The following is a 17,381-nucleotide window of genomic DNA, read 5'->3' as shown; positions in this document are numbered from 1 at the left end:
GAGGATTTTTAAACAATCAGCGCACCGCGCCGCCGCCGAAAAAAATTAACGCCGCCGAGGATTTTTAAACAATCAGCGCGCCGCACCGCCGCCGAAAAAAATTAACGCCGCCGAGTGATTTTCATGAAACGCCGCCGCCGACCCAAATCCAATCGGCGCTATGCTCTAGGCGTAGCGATAGTTTTCGGTCGCGAATGCCAAAACCTTGGAGGAATAAAACAAGTATACAGGAGTTGCGGAGAGCTGCGAAATCGGTTTCGTCAGTGACCGTGAACTCGCGCGAGACGGAGGGGTTCAAACGCGACTAGCGCCAACTGCATACGGAATTTTGCAACTATTATCGTTTTATATCATTGTTTTCGCGTCGTCTGGTTTGTTTTATTCCTCCAAACAAATAAGAGTCATTTTGGAAAAAAGCGCAAAGAATTTAGAAATGTTTCAAAACAAACCAGACGACGTGAAAACAATGCTATAAAATGATAATAGTTTCAAAATTCCGAATGCAGTTGGCGCTAGTCGCGTTTGAACCCCTCCGTCTCGCTTGAGTTCACGGTCACTGACGTAACCGATTTCGCAGCTCTCCGCAACTCCTGTATACTTGTTTTATTCCTCCAAGCCAAAACGGTCCGCGGTCATGATGGTCCCCAGGCACAACCGCGAGAAGGCAAGACGATCAATCGTGCCAGTTTTTGGGAACCAATAAAAACCGGAACAATTCAATTTTGTTTAGGGTAGAAAGAGCTTATTGTTAGAGCGTGGAGAGGATTAGCAACGCTCAAAAAAGGCTCAACACAGTCCTTGTCTCGAAATACAGGGTTTTGCAAAAGGTGATGCAAAAATTTGAAGTAGTTGTAGGGGGTGAGTTGAGAAATATGCCTGTTTGTTCCCCATTTTCCTACGATGAGTGAAAAGAGCGCCAGAGAGCTAGTTGCAGCCTACTTCCAGGGGCTAGTAGGCCGCACTTTGAAGCTCTCTGGCGCTCTTTTCACTCATCGTAGGAAAATGGGAAACAAACAGGCATACTTCTCAACTCACCCCCTACAACTACTTCAAATTTTTGCATCACCTTTTGAAACACTCTGTATAATTACACGAATTAATAAGTAAAAACTATATGAACACACGATTTAATAAGTAAAAACTATATGAACACACGATTTAATAAGTAAAAACTATATGAATACACGATTTAATAAGTAAAAACTATATGAATACACGATTTAATAAGCTCTCTGGCGCTCTTTTTTACTCATCGTAAGAAAATGTTAAACAAACAGGCATACTTCTCAACTCACCCCCTACAACCAAACGTAAATGAACCGAAGTTATCAGACTGCTATAGTCCCCATTTTGGAGGCGTTTTCCTTATGAAGTTACATTTTCACCTCGAATTTGAAATTTTGCGCGCTCCTAGGCCGAAAAAAACGCGTTTTTGTTTTTAAGAAACCATTTTTTATACACAGAAATAGCTATACCCACAATTCCCAAGTACAATTTATCTCGTCAATAGACGAAGATGGAAATTGATCTTATTTGACTCGATTTTCTCATCATTTTCATAAGGAAAAAGCCCTCCGATTCTGAGCGCTATTTCGATAACTTCGGTTCATTTACTTCTGCTACAACTCCTTCAAATTTTCGCATCGCCCTTTTGAAGCACCCTGTATATAAACGCGTGTAACAGTTCGATAACCTTCTTTTTTGGCTCAAACTGTTCACAAATAAAATTTGAACTGAAGAGAAGTTTAATGTCCTATCATATTCCGTAAAAATTACGTCTATTTGATCCTCCTTAAAAATAAATTACTCTTTCCAGAAGTATATAAAATACGTCTTAGATAGAAGTGTTCCTCTTGCTATACTGATAATGCTATCATAGTATACGAAAGTTTTCACACGCTAGTTTTACAAGATGGGTCGAAAACATTGTCCCCCCAAATCTGTGTACCCTCGAAACCATCGTAGTTTTAGCTAGGAGCAACAAACACAAGGAGAACTCAGCTAGCCTTTAAACACGCTAAAGCAGTGTTGTGTACAAATTTCATTGGACGAGCCTTTACGCTGAATGTTTTACGGAAAGGAGGGAGACAATTTCCGAATTTTCCCCTTCCGACGGCAGCAGGCGCTAAAGTGTCTAACCAATGAAAAATGTACGCAAAAAAATCCACGACTTTTGACTAGTTGCATTCTCCTTGTGTGGGCAGTGCTGTGTTTGTTGCTCCAAGGTTTTACAAAAAAATGTTGAGGTTAACGGTAATATGAGTGTAGGCAGCTGTTAGCGTGGGATGAAGGGCTATCAGAAACCGCACAGGAAAACCTGGAAAAGTCAGGGAAATTTAAAATGTTTCGAAAAGGTCAGTGAAATGTCTAAGAATTTGAAAATGGTCCCAAAAACTAAGGGAATTTTAAAACGACCCCAAAAAAATCAGTCAAATAAAGTTTTGAAATAAAATATGTTTCCAGATTTTTATCTCAAACCATTCGTTTATTCTACAAAAATGGTCAGGGAAAACCTGGAAATGTCAAGGAATTTAATTTCGGAAATTTTGTACGAACCCTGTAAAATGTTACTCTTACGTCACAAGGCACAGATGTATTAGTATATTCCTCGCACGCGCGTGATTAGCACGCGCGCTAGAAAAACCTATATTCCACGCGATTGTAGCGCGCGCTCGTAGGTTTTAAATCTGGCTAGCTGACTTGGGTCTAAGGTGGTACCTTAGATATCAGCCTAGCTTGCCACCACCCTCCTACGCATTGTAACCCGGCCACCTGAATTAAAGGCTTCAAAAGTCGCTTGATGAGTTAGGCCTAAGGTGGTGCCAAGGGTATTAGCATAGCTGATTATTATTATTATTATTATTAATTATTATTATTATTAGTCAGTCTTTGAAATTTTGAACTTAGTTTTTGAACAAGACGTAGACGAGATGCTTCTAATTTGGTATCCATCGTTTCGGTGTAATTGTAGCAATAACTGCCGTAGTTTTCAACTTTTCTGCAACTAATTTTTACATTGTAAGTAAATTTTGCGCTCTTCAAAAATTGTTCGAGCCTGCGTGTTTCATTTTTATAGCCTGAATGGATACTTCTATCGCAAAAGATATACGATTTACTTCTGGTCTTTCAACAGAACACTTGAAGTTGGGGGAAATACACTTATAAATATCGAAAGTTGTCAATTTTCGGGGGCCCCAAATATTATCCTTTGGAGACGTTTCGTCAAGATAACAAGACAGCGCTATTAAAATAGTCAATTGTTCACTTTTAAGCCTCCCAGCTTAACCTCTCGAGTGTCATTTCGATATGATACCCATTAAAGGATCGAAAAGGAAGTATTAAAGATTATTAGCTACATTTCTCCAAAAGAAGGTTAATATTATATTAATACGTCTATAGTATAAAATGTTTTTCTCTGCGCCACGAACTTAAAGCAAGTAACGGCTCGACGTCAAGTAGCTCTTTTTTCAACAGATGTCGCTATCGCCGTAATCAAAACAAGTTAGTTAAGCTACATTTTTACCCAAAAGGTGGGTACTTATATGTACCCCTCGCGTTGATTGGATCGTTTGTAAATTGGTCAATGACATAACTTACAGTTATTTTAAACAATATTTTTACATTGGATATATAGTTTAGTTTAAAGCCCACTAAATAAAGTTGTCTAAATATAATACTCTACAAAGGCTCTCTGACGACGTTATCATTTGGCTATTTTGAATTTTAGCTTTATTTGACATAAATAGATGGCACCACGCTCTCCAATAAAGTCGCTTTTTTTCGAAGAAGCTGCTAGATTCATGGCCATCTCTAATAACAGGGGCTTTTTCATAATAGGCTTCGAGATTAGAAAAGATAGCGCCATTTACTTTAATACCTGTCAACTAAGTGTGTGAAGAAAAAGCGGGCGACTTTTGATTATGAATGTTTTTTAACTGAAACGTTCAGCTTTTATATCGAGATAATTTTGAATGAGCAGACAGCTCTCACACATTCGATTTAAAACTGTCGGTAGGCGGCGATACTTCTGACGAAAGTTTAAACAGTTTAAACTACGCAAGAAGCTTATACAGGTGGCAATGATAGAGCCGACAGTTGCTTTAAGCTTAGTATTAATTGGCACGCGCGTTTCAAAATCTGTATCACTCGAGCGCGTGCTCAATATCTTCAATAACTATAGCTAGTGACGTTGAAAAATCATTTACACGTGACCTCCCGTTTTTTATAGAAACACCTATACATATTTAATAATAATATTTTTTTGTAGAAAATAAATAACTTCGTACAGGAATCTATAGCTCTGCTTGGAATGCTTATCCTGTCGTATCGCGTATGGTAAGATCACTCTGACGGCTTTGGCCCCGCCTACGACAGAAAAAATCCCCTCTCACGTTGTTGTTTGTTAAATTAACATTGTGACGTGAAAAGAACCGTCAGCCACATCGAGAAGAAAATCTGCCGCGATAAGCATTCCAAGTAGAAGTATGGATTCCTGCTTCGTATATAATATTATTTATTAAACTAAATTAAAATTAGGTTCCTTGATCATTTGGCTTAGATTAAAGTGTAGCGACACTTTCACCACGTACACCAATATTTGTGTAGCATACTCAGGGGGCTGTTGGCTCGATCGCGTGGCATGCAGGGCTTGCCACCACCCTCCTACGCATTGTAACCCGACCACCTGAATTAATGGCATCAAAAGTCGCTTGATGACTTAGGCCTAAGGTGGTGCCTTGGGTATTAGCCTAGCTGATTATTATTATTATTACTTTATCCTAGCTAGTTGAAGTTAGATCAACGCTAATGTATAAGTTATTTTCAAATATTTTAGTGACGTCATTGATAAAAAAATCAACAACCATAATTCATTTTGCGAACTAGTGTTGTGCCTCTGCTAGCATAAATATTACGATAAACTAACGTCTTAAGTTAAACTTTTTTTGAGACAAAACAAAATAATATTGAGATTTGTTTAACATTTTCAGGATTAATTTATTTTATAAAAAGTAAAATAATCAATTTGAGGTGTGTAAACGCCAATCTAAAATTAATCTAATTTTACGAAAACGGTCTTGTGAGATAAATACGAATACTTGAACGCTGTCAAGTATTCTGAACTATATTTTAAGCAATATTTTGTGTTAAATATAAAATCTGTGAAAATCGCGGATGTAAAAAGAATCGAGCAAAAAGATGATATTTTTCGCGGTCTAAGAAATTAAAATTACAAATTTCGGACTAGTAACCCCATCTAGCAAACATTTCGAGTATATAAAAATCGATCTCTAGTGGCGTTACCTTCTTTTTATAAGTGCAACAACAAAATATGTATTTTTCCAATTGGACTCCGCCACAAAGAAAAACCAAATGTTGAAGAATTTATTTCGTTCAAAGTGAAATAGCCGCCGAAAATATACAATAGGAATAGCAACATCGTTATATTAGCCTTCTCCGTTTACATTGGACCGCGTAGCGGCCAACGCGAGAAGCTCATTTTGTTCTGTTGGTCTGCTGGTCAGACGCTTTGTGTTTTAACGCATGCTTTGCCAGGGTTCGTAGCTTCGTACTCGACCTGGAAACCTGGAAATGTCTATTAACAATTTTATGTTATTAATTGGAGACGTTTCGAGCCGAAGCCCTTGATCAATCTATTATTTTAAAAGTTAGGGAATTTGAAAATGACCCCAAAAAGTCAGGGAATTTGAAAATGACCCCAAAAAGTCATGGAATTTGTAAATGACCCCAAGAAGTCAGGGAAAAGTCAGGGAATTTGAAAATGACCCCAAGAAGTCAGGGAATTTGTAAATGACCCCAAGAAGTCAGGGAATTTGAAAATGACCCCAAGAAGTCAGGGAATTTGTGAATGACCCCAAGAAGTCATGGAATTTGTAAATGACCCCAAGAAGTCAGGGAATTTGAAAATGACCCCAAGAAGTCAGGGAATTTGTGAATGACCCCAAAAAGTCATGGAATTTGTAAATGACCTCAAGAAGTCAGGGAAAAGTCAGGGAATTTGAAAATGACCTCAAGAAGTCAGGGAATTTGTAAATGACCCCAAGAAGTCAGGGAATTTGTAAATGACCCCAAGAAATCAGGGAATTTGAAAATGACCCCAAGAAGTCAGGGAATTTGTGAATGACCCCAAAAAGTCATGGAATTTGTAAATGACCTCAAGAAGTCAGGGAAAAGTCAGGGAATTTGAAAATGACCTCAAGAAGTCATGGAATTTGTAAATGACCCCAAGAAGTCAGGGAAAAGTCAGGGAATTTGAAAATGACCCCAAGAAGTCAGGGAATTTGTAAATGACCCCAAGAAGTCATGGAATTTGTAAATGACCCCAAGAAGTCAGGGAAAAGTCAGGGAATTTGAAAATGACCCCAAGAAGTCAGGGAATTTGTAAATGACCCCAAGAAGTCATGGAATTTGTAAATGACCCCAAGAAGTCAGGGAAAAGTCAGGGAATTTGAAAATGACCCCAAGAAGTCAGGGAATTTGTAAATGACCCCAAGAAGTCATGGAAGTTGTAAATGACCCCAAGAAGTCAGGGAATTTGAAAATGACCCCAAGAAGTCAGGGAATTTGAAAATGACCCCAAGAAGTCAGGGAATTTGTAAATGACCCCAAGAAGTCAAGGAATTTGAAAATGACCCCAAGAAGTCAGGGAAAAGTCAGGGAATTTGAAAATGACCCCAAAAAGTCATGGAATTTGTAAATGACCCCAAGAAGTCAGGGAAAAGTCAGGGAATTTGAAAATGACCCCAAGAAGTCAGGGAATTTGTAAATGACCCCAAGAAGTCATGGAATTTGTAAATGACCCCAAGAAGTCAGGGAAAAGCTAGGGAATTTGAAAATGACCCCAAGAAGTCAGGGAAAAGTCAGGGAATTTATAAATGACCCCAAGAAGTCAGGGAATTTGTAAATGACCCCAAGAAGTCAGGGAATTTGAAAATGACCCCAAGAAGTCAGGGAACAGTCAGGGAATTTGAAAATGACCCCAAGAAGTCAGGGAAAAGTCCGGAATTTGAAAATGACCCCAAGAAGTTAGGAAAAAGTCCGGCAATTTGAAATTGAGCCCCAGAAGTCATCGAAAAGTCAGGTCATTTGAAAATGACCCCAAGAAGTCAGGGAAAAGTCCGGCAATTTGAAATTGACCCCCAAAGGTCATCGAAAAGTCAGGTAATTTGAAAATGACCCCAAGAAGTCATGGAAAAATCCGGGAATCGGAAAATGACCCCAAGAAGTCAAGGAATTTGAAAATGACCCCAAGAAGTCATCGAAAAGTCAAGGAATTTGAAAATGACCCCTAGAAGTCAGGGTTTCTTGCTGTACTTCCGGTTATATTGTATTACAATGGACAAGGCTTAAGTCGTTACTAGAAGTTTACAGTCCTAAATGTGCACCCGCGACGATAAATCCACCGAGTTTCTGGTCCTCTTGTATAATTTCTACGGAAGAACTACGCCTCGTTCGTTATTCGTAAAGGGCCGTAAAGGTGGCTTCCCCGCGAGGCAAAGGCCGCGAGGGCGAATAAGGGGGTGATACAGTAGTGGTTTGCGTTTTGGGGTTAGGTCCCTGGAGGCTTGTTAGCGGGCCGAAATATATTGCTTCCGTCGGTGGCGACATCTCGATTCCTTAATTAGAGGCGATTTATTGGGCGCAGCAAAGGGAGAAAACCCAGCCTGCATTCAGCCTCAAAACGAGTTCGCCGTCTTCCTTCGATAAATGCTAAAATATGTTCGGCCTAAGTGGAGAGGACAGGCTTACGCCGCTTCATCACAACTTATGACGTTTTATGACGCCTCCCCTCCCCAGGGGAACCCCCCCCCCTCCTACGAACACAAAATTATGTCGCCATGTAGCATCTGTCGAAATGACGTTTTCTTTTTTCGTTAAAATGTGTATAATTAATCAGGGTTGCCACACGTCAGGGAATTTAAAAATGAACGTAAAAAGTCAGGGAATTTTAAGAATTTGTAAAAAGTCAGGGAAAGGTCAAGGAATTTTAAGAGTTTGTAAAAAGTTAGGGAATTTTAAGAATTCGTTAAAAGTCGGGCAATTTTAGAATTTGTAAAAAGTAAGGGAATTTTAAGAGTTTGTAAAAGTCAGGGAATTTTAAGAGTTTGTAAAAGTCAGGGAATTTTAAGAGTTTGTAAAAAGTCGGGGAATTTTAAGAATTTGTAAAAAGTCAGGGAAAGGTCAAGGAATTTTAAGAATTTGTAAAAAGTCAGGGAAAGGTCAAGGAATTTTAAGAATTTGTAAAAAGTCAGGGAATTTTAAGAGTTTGTAAAAAGTTAGGGAAAGGTCAAGGAATTTTAAGAATTTGTAAAAAGTCAGGGAATTTTAAGAATTTGTAAAAAGTCAGGGAATTTTAAGAGTTTGTAAAAAGTTAGGGAAAGGTCAAGGAATTTTAAGAATTTGTAAAAAGTCAGGGAATTTTAAGAGTTTGTAAAAAGTCAGGGAATTTTAAGAGTTTGTAAAAAGTCGGAGAATTTTAAGAATTTGTAAAAAGTCAGGGAATTTTAAGAATTTGTAAAAAGTAAGGGAATTTTAAGAGTTTGTAAAAAGTCAGGGAATTTTAAGAATTTGTAAAAAGTAAGGGAATTTTAAGAGTTTGTAAAAAGGCGGGGAATTTTAAAAATTTGTAAAAAGTCAGGGAATTCTATTTTATCTTGACAATTTTTGAAGGTAGTTTTACTCTAGTTTTCTGGCAAATTCTAAGATTATTATTCAGTTCCTTTAAAGTTTTGCTATTTTTTTTAAAGTTGCAATAATACTTTTGTACTGAAATGTAGGTGGATTTCAATTTATAAACTTCTGATAAAGCTAATAAATTGTCTAACTTTGGTTTTAAAAAGTCAGGGAAAGAAAACAGGGAATATTAGTCAGAAAATTTGAATCTGAAATTATTGTGACAACCCTGTTAATGACGATTTAACTTTTAATTTAGTTCGTGCCAAATAAATAAAATATAATTTAATTAGTTTTATTGATGATTAAATAAATTACTAATGGTAAATTATTTAGGGGTTTTTAATGTTTTTAACTTTTTATCGATATAAAATGTCTAATATCAGTAAACATACTACAAAACATTAATAGTGTTACATTGTTAATCTGTTTAAACTAGTCTTAAGGTTTAGTTTTACTTTTAGATTCGAAAAAATGAGGCGAAAATGCCGCTTTATTTATACTTGCAAACAATATATTAGACTAATCATGGAATTAAAACTGATTATATTTTTTTCGGAAAAATACGGAATATTTTCCGGAAAAAAGGCCTCGGTCATTTTCCGGAAAATTTTCGGTCTTACAACACTATAAATTTCCTATAATTCCTTTAAAGGATTTTAAAATATTCTGGGGTCACCTTGCGTAATTTCATAAAAACAAATTTAAAGAGAGTATGAAGTTCATATTTATGGTGGATTACCTAATTTAACATTTCGGCCACCAGATATATCATAAGCTTAGTGCTCGGAATTGTTTATTCATTATCCACAAATTTTCCGATTTATTTAAAAAAACGTTGGTAAAAAGAATATCATTTTAACTTATTTAATTATTTTTTTTATGCAACCAAGCATTTATTTGAATAAAAGTGGTATTTATTTAAATAAATGTTTGTTTTATTTAAATAATAGGCTTATTCACTTTCGATTATTTAAACATTTTACAATTTTTATTCAACTATTGGTTATTTAAATTTATTTATCGCCGAGCTTATTTTATTCATGGATAAAAATTAATCGAATGCCGAGCTCTACATAAGCTAGAGTAACTGGTGCTAGTTACGTTAGAAGACGATTTTTCGATTCCCTTTAAAGGAACCCCTATGTGTACAAGATGAAAAACGAAATGTGACACCTTGATTAGAAATTATAGCCATCTACACTGCAGCAAAAACCACATCCTGGAGACGCATTATGATGATAAAGCGACATTTCCCTTCTAAAAATTTCAGCGAAAAAAACCGATGTACTTTATAACATTATAAATGAACCCTAAAAAATACGGAGGTAATATAATTTAGCCAAGAACATATTTCGCTCACCGAGAAATAAGATACAACCAGTTTACCAAGAATCTAAAGCCAGGTTCACACTAACCCCTAAAATCGGTTCGTTTAAGGTAACTAGTTTTCAAAACCAGCGTGAGAAATCGCTTCGTGTTGGTTCGGGAAGCAACTCGTCCAAGTCGGTTCGCTTAGAATCGCTTTCAAATCGACAAGGCGGGGAAGTCAAATTGCTCGTATTTTCAAAAATAATGGGGATAAAATTCCAAATAATGTCAAATAATATTACTGTACGTATAGTAAACATGATTAACTAATTGTTTTGGGATACATTTTAGTATTTTCAAAATTCTGGTCATAATTTGAAATTACGTTAATTCGCACGTGTGAACCAAGAATTATCGTCGGCCGTCAAAACTGGCATTCGAACTAGAGACGAGTCGGGCCCACTTTTTTTTCGGCCCGATCCGATCCGACCCGACCCGAAATAATTAAAATAAAATTTTGCCCGACCCGACCCGACCCGACCCGAAATTTTTAAAATTAAATTAAGCCCGACCCGACCCGACCCGTAAAAAATTAAAAGAATTTTTGCCCGACCCGATAAATTAATAAATCGATTTTGCCTGGCCCGGCCCGGAAACCCAACATGACCCGAAAACCAGAAGAACCGCCGTAACCCATAGCATGAAGCTTTTTTTCGGGCCGGGTCGGGCCATTGAATTGGGAATAATACTGCTAGAATTACAATTACCATTTCGGTTGCCATGGTTACGCGGGACCTGTTCTGAGAAGACTGTACGATATTCATCTTTATAATTGGGCGGTAGCGCCATCTATATTTTGTAAAGTTATATGATTCGCTCAAAAATACAATTGCAATATAGTTGCCACCACTAGAGACAGATGCCGCCACGGTTGAACGATATAGTTTAAAAAGTCTCCATATTGAACGAAATTGGTGCCGCGCTAGCCAGATTTATTTGTACCTCTATTTATTCCCAACTCAATGGGTCGGGCATAAAAAACCCGATTCAATCGGGGTCCGACTCGTCTCTAATTCAAACCGACCTAAACTGGGTTTTAAGCTCTAGTGTGACCGTGGCTTAAGGGGACTCACTGTTCCCGATATTTTGACACGGTAGGCGTGGCCTATATCGGAAGGCTTACTGAGGTACATCACTACGAGAATCTTAGTTGGGGCTTAGGCGACAGAACGTGCGAGAAAGTTAGGTTAGGCTTAGTTTATTAAATTTCTTAAGTATAGAAATGAAATGGATTCCAGTTAATTTGATTAAAAAACCTCAGACATACGCGGCTTACTGGTAGTTTTTACTCAACACAATGTTTAATTACCATTACTTAAACTTTTAAAGAACCAATTTCAAAAATAAAATGTTCAAAATTTACTAGGCCTCATCATTTAACTGACAAAAACGGCGCCATTTTGTCGAAATTGAACGTAAACGCTCCAGCTTCTCTACGAAACTACGCCGGAAATCGACTACAGTGACGCCAAGTTTGTCCACATTGAACTAAAATTAACGTGATTTTCCTATTCCCAGTATTCACGCGTGCTTTTTAAAGCCTAAACCGTCAGAGCCCTGTTGATTCTTGGTCCATGGTCAGATTGCAAATCGCAATTTAAGTTGAAACAACAATGCCATCCGACGGGAACTTGTTTCAAAATAATTTTTTCGACACCATACTGGAAAATCTACCAACTATTTGGTTTTTATAGAATTAGTTAAATACTTTAATTTAGCCTAATTAAAGTTCCACGAACTAAATAACTAAATTAAGTTCAAACTTTCTTACGACTGATACGTTAAAATTAGTAAAAATGGAAGGTTTCCGTTTGAGAGATTAATTTATGTGGTAAAGTACGCTAGTCAGCATAGAAGTTAGACTCGTACGTTCTCGGTAACCTAAATACGTTTAGCCATAGTTTACTTTGATATGACATTTCGAGGTGTAAAAATAATTTTAGAGGAGAAATATATGCCTAAACGTTCTTAAAAAAACTTAAAATCATAATTTGGTCCCAAAAGTATGTATTTTCAATAAATCAGCTTTAAAAATATAAACATATACTTCTGTACAAACGGTGATAATTATAAATTAAATCTGTTTTGTGATAAGTAAAAATTAAGTAAACTGAAAAGTAAATTAATTTTTGGTTATAATTGCAAACTAAAATTTTTAGGGATAATTAAAAATTAACAAATTTTTAGCTATAATTGCAAACCAAAATTTTTAGGGATAATTAAAATTAACAAATTTTTTTACCATAATTGCAAACTAAAATTTTTAGGGATAATTAAAATTAACAAATTTTTTGGCCATAATTCCAAACTAATATTTTTAGGGATAATTAAAAATTAACAAATTTTTTGGCCATAATTGCATACTAAACTTTTTAGGGATAATTAAAAATTAACAAATTTTTTGGCCATAATTGCAAACTAAACTTTTTAGGGATAATTAATAAGTAACTAAATTTTTGGTTTTAATTGCAAACTAAACTTTTTAGGGATAATTAATAAGTAACTAAATTTTTGGTTTTAATTGCAAACTAAACTTTTTAGGGATAATTAATAAGTAACTAAATTTTTGGCTATAATTGCAAATTAAACTTTTTATGGATAATTAATAATTAACTTAATTTTTGGCTATAATTGCAAATTAAACTTTTTAGGGATAATTAATAATTAACTAAATTTTTGTGATAATTTAATTCAGATGAAGATTTAATTTGTATTTCGTTTAATTATTTGGTTCAGATTTGAATTTTTTTCGAATGGTTTCTATTTCGTTAGAAGCCAAATCCTTGAAATTCCACACATGGAAAGTATAATTAAAATTTTATCATCCTCCCTCTAAATGAATTCTGAGAAATTCCAGGACTCACAATCTATTGAAAACATTTCCATCGCGAAACCCCCATCGATATCATCTTTGCGACTATAAATCCTAATAAAGCTATAGTTTGGAAGCCGAGTTAAAATTGAAAATAAAGATGACGTTTTCGACCTCCATCCCAAGACGAAGAGATTAATGAAATTCGAGGCGAGAGGCAAAGTGGGGTTTATAAGTTGATAGGCACCCGAGCGTAGACCGCCGCTAATTTTTAAAATAAAAACTGGAAATACCTTCTATCACCTTTCCAATTTTCCTTGTTGTAGGACTACGCTAGAAATCAATATCACCCGAGATTAAACGCTTTGAAGTCAGAGGTACCACCGTGAGCTTGATTGTAGTAGCGGGTAAGGTTGATCACCAAAGCCCGCTGTCAGGAAAAAAGTGCAGAACAAACAAGGGCCTAATGAAGACCTAAATTCCAAGCTGCCCTTTCCTCTCTTTATCCTTCATCATCGCCGCGTCTTCTCGCCGCCAGATGGCGCTAGCTAACGTCGCCTGCCTGCCTTCCATTAGCCTTTCCTTCCTAACGGGATGTAATGACTTGTGAAAAGCGGCACCCAAACGTTATTGAAAGACGGTGAACGTCTACGTTAACAGGCTGGCCGCGGCATAAGCCGATTTCACTCTGCCCTACGTTTCAGAAACGCATTATCTCCAAAAATGCCATTTCCAGATAAATCCACTTTTTAAATTTTTATGAAAAATAACAATAATGCAGTATTTAGGTAACTGAAAACAAGTTGTTAATGGTTTCTTTTAGTCCGCAATCAAAGTATGACAACGACTATCGCCAAAATTAAGTAAGTCGCAGAATAATTTGACATAATGGGTTTTGTACGTTTATATATTTGGCATAATTCTTGGCATAAACGCATTATGTGGAATAATAATAATAATTAACGACCATTGTGACTGTTACCCTGGGAATGAAGCTGAAGAAATTAGAGCAGACGAAATTATACGAAATGAAGACTCTTATTGGTTAATAACTATATCATGCGTTTCTGCGGAGTATTTTCGAAACTTTTCGATTTTAATGCGTTTTTGCATTTTCACATCTCGGAAAATAGACCAGATAGAAAAAAACGTACTTCAAATTTGGAATCTGCGCCCTTTAATTAATAGAAGGAGCATTCAAACTCAAAATGTCAAAAACGGTCGATAATGCGTTTCTGAAACGTAGGGCAGCACTGCCAAGGTTGCTTAAAATATACTAGACATTAATTCGACAATCTAATGTAAATTCCTGTGCTAGCAGACGAAATTTTGTAATGAAAGTACCGTTATCTCGAAATCCGTTTTAGGGTTTTAGCCGTCTTATAAAAATTTAAAATAAAATTAACAATATCTTTCATTATGACAAGTTTGCCATTTTTGAGTGTTTTTAATATTATATAAATAAGTCTTTTTCGGTAAATACAAATACTACCTAGCTTCGTAAAAAAAGCACTTCAAATCTTATAAAACCAAAAATAAAACATGGTTTTAATGAACCAAACCAATCATCGTAGGAAATGAATGAGGTTTGACAACACCTTCGTTTTAAGCCACAGCTCATAACAATCGCTTAAGTGGATCTTGAGTTAACTGCTATTTAAATGCTTTGCCCGCCATATTGGAAAATGGCGGAAATAAAATAAAAATATTTTATGTATAAATAGTAATATGAAGCTACCACACTTTACAATGTTTCGCTGGGATTATAAAAATGAGTAACGGAAGTTATTTTCCGCTTAGTCTCAACTTCCGGTTCTTATTACTAGCTTCCGGTTCATTTAACGACCAAGAATCACAGAAGATGTATTATGATAATTAATTAATTCTTCAATAAGTAAGTAGAACCAGAGTTAAGCGTCATTTTATCGATTTTGGTCGCCATTTTCAAAGATGGCGGAAACCCCATACGTCAAACATCTTCGAGAAACAAATTTCCAAAAGTATAGCTACAACCAAGAATTTATTTACGCTCAAGGAGAATAAACATGTTGAGGCGATTTCCAATGTTTATCATTGCCAGTTACTCCTCCCCTTAAAGTCCAATACAATCTGCGCCGATCTGCGTGGTATATCATTGAGTTCTTTCAAACTGACAATTGAAACCGACGGACGTGCCTTATTTCCTTCCCCCCCTTTCGTACTGGAGTGGGAAATTAGACGATAGTGCCGCAAAATAATTTCCCGTGGCTTGCGTGATATCCCCTAAATATTCGTAGTCTGCTCGTGCGTGTGTCTTGTATTCGTTGCCATGGTAACGCGTCTAGATCGGCCATGACTTTAAGACGCCCATGGCGGTCACGTGGTTATTTCTCAGGATCGTGTGGCGTTTTTGCCTCGTGATCTGTGACGTCAAATTAATGTCATTGTGGCCGTTCGAGCAAGCACCCAATACATAAATACATTCTTACTACAGCTATCACAGGGCCTAATATTGTGAGCAGTTTTGGCGGTTTTTGGGCAGTTCTAAAATTGGATTTGGACAGTGTTATTTATCGTGAATTTATCGCAAAAAAGTTTGAAAAATTTAAAATACTTGATGATCTCATGAGAGATGTCGACGGGTCTTTCCGGTACATATCGACAAACGCAGCCAATTTTGCTGAACTAACAAGGAGACATCCCGAAGTGTAACCCACCGATTTTGTTCAAACTCGGGGGATTGGTAGACCTTCATGTATCATGAAAAACCCTAAAGGGAATTTATTCAATGGGCAACCGTTTTGCCATGGCAACGAAAAATGTTTTTGACAACAAAAAATATTACATTTTCCCATTAAAAAAAACATGGGATTTTGACCTCAAATTGATCAAAAGTTGATTAATTTTTATGTTTTTTTTGTCAATTTGTATCTATTTTTTCTATTTTTGGCATTTTCAAACGGTCAGAATCCCATGTTATTTTTAATGGGAAAATTTCCATTTGTTGTTGTCAAAAACATTTTTCATTGCCATGGCAAAACGGTTGCCCATTGAATAATTTCCCTTTTGGATTTTTCAAGTTACACGAAGGTCTACCAATCCCCCGAGTCTGAATAAAATCGGTGGGTTACACTTCGGGATGTCTCCTTGTAAGTTACTTATTTACAGCCCTTTATTATCTCATAATTTTGTTAAAATATTCGTCTGCTACAAATTCTGAATTCGGCGCTTTTATAGCTCATTGAAATTATGTTTTGCGGGGTTCAGTTCGTATAATCCTTATTTTAGCCCCTGAGCTCACAAGTGAGAGAACTTCGTAAGTTTCATACCAACCCAACGAGCGCTGGTAAAAAGCGGCTAGTAGTGTAGTTAAGAGCTCTGAAATCGGATGCGGGGGAAGGGTGGGCTTAAATTGAGAAGGGGGTGGGGGCATTTTAGAGAAGGAAACTTTTAGGAACGAGATGACAAGACAATAGGCATTTTTATCCCGCCAAACCCCACCCTCCAATTACCCCGAAAGCTTAGATGGTAAAAGGGACGTAGGCGAGGAATATGTAAATTCGGGATATCCAATTCTTAGACTGTTTACATTTTTGACAGCGGAGGTGAGCTTGCATCTTACCAAATTTAAAAAAATTTTACGGTCTAAGGGGCAAAAGTTTGCTAACAGACCCTCCTATACATTCCTAACTAAGCCTTTCAATAAGACTTACAACTATTACTATTCTTTCGGTTTAAAATTTGGCTTATATTTAGTCCATTTTGGATGGTGTTTTTAAAAGCGCCAGTCAGAAAGTTGATGTTTTGTGTATAGCTAAGGTAGTCTATGTGAAGAGATAATATTTAGAAATGTAGAAAATATATGAACGGAATATTTAAACGATCAATGACAAATCGTTATTTCAGTGTATTGCATGGTTTGTTTAAAAATATAACCGATAAATGAGTAAGATCTTTTCCTCATATCTCCATATTAACTTTGCAACTATTTGATTTAAATTGGTTTGATTTAAATCCGTTTGATTTAAATCTGTTTTGATTTAAATTCGTTTTGATTTAAATTCGTTTGATTTAAATCTGTTTTGATTTAAATTCGTTGGATTTAAATTCGTTTTGATTTAAATTCGTTTGATTTAAATTCGTTTTGATTTAAATTCGTTTGATTTAAATTCATTTGATTTATATCCAGATTTAAATCAAGTGATTTTTTAGGAAACAATCATTGATTTAAATCACACAATGTATTTCAATGGAGGTATAATAAATGGCAAAAAATAAGTTCTTAAAAAATTAAAATACATAGAAAATCTGAGCAAACTTAAATATTAAATATAATTAATTTAATTAAGATTTCATTTAATTCAAGATTAGCTAACTGATAAATGTTAAATATCCGTTAATTGTACAAAAAATCAATAAATTCAATAAAATCAAAAAATCTGATTTAAATAAAAAAAATCGACAGTTGGACTATTTGTGACCGAAACAAGTATAGATGGCGTAACGGCACTAGCTTCTCCGATGATGC

At 36.0% G+C, this 17,381-nt stretch overlaps 1 protein-coding gene across 5 annotated transcripts in view; it reads left to right on the top strand.

Annotated features, from left to right (window-relative positions):
- Ac76E (adenylate cyclase type 2 Ac76E) overlaps positions 1 to 17,381 on the top strand; it is a 266,968-nt gene that overhangs the window by 109,295 nt on the left and 140,292 nt on the right. The gene's annotated exons all lie outside the window — the stretch shown is intronic.

Source organism: Leiobunum rupestre, chromosome 3, assembly GCF_980474605.1.
Source record: "Leiobunum rupestre chromosome 3, qqLeiRupe1.1.hap1, whole genome shotgun sequence".
NCBI classification, from domain to species: domain Eukaryota; kingdom Metazoa; phylum Arthropoda; class Arachnida; order Opiliones; family Sclerosomatidae; genus Leiobunum; species Leiobunum rupestre.
The sequence above is the reverse complement of the archived record's forward strand: the minus strand, read 5'-3'. Positions and strand labels throughout refer to the sequence as shown.